Source organism: Sinocyclocheilus grahami, unplaced genomic scaffold, assembly GCF_001515645.1.
Source record: "Sinocyclocheilus grahami isolate Dianchi unplaced genomic scaffold, SAMN03320097.WGS_v1.1 scaffold1054.1, whole genome shotgun sequence".
Lineage (NCBI taxonomy): Eukaryota > Metazoa > Chordata > Actinopteri > Cypriniformes > Cyprinidae > Sinocyclocheilus > Sinocyclocheilus grahami.
In genome coordinates this window covers 45,672-45,976 of record NW_015506233.1, presented here as the reverse complement: position 1 = coordinate 45,976, position 305 = coordinate 45,672, and positions in this window count along the sequence as shown.

The following is a 305-nucleotide window of genomic DNA, read 5'->3' as shown; positions in this document are numbered from 1 at the left end:
TGAGTTGCATTTGGTGGGTGTTAGACTTCAGTGTGGTAATGGCTTTGGGAAAGAAACTGTTCATGAATCTTATAGTGCATGTTTTCATGGACCTGTAGTGTTTTCTGGAGGGCATTAGTTCAAAAAGTTGGTGGGCAGTATGGGTTGGATCCTTGAGGATGCTGTGTGTCTTTTGCAGGCAATGTGAGGTGAAGATGTCATCCAGGGCAGGAAACTGTTGATTTATGATGTTCTGTGCAGTCTGTACAACTCTCTGCAGGGACAATGATGATGATGAGAATTTAAAAACAAAACAAAACAAAACA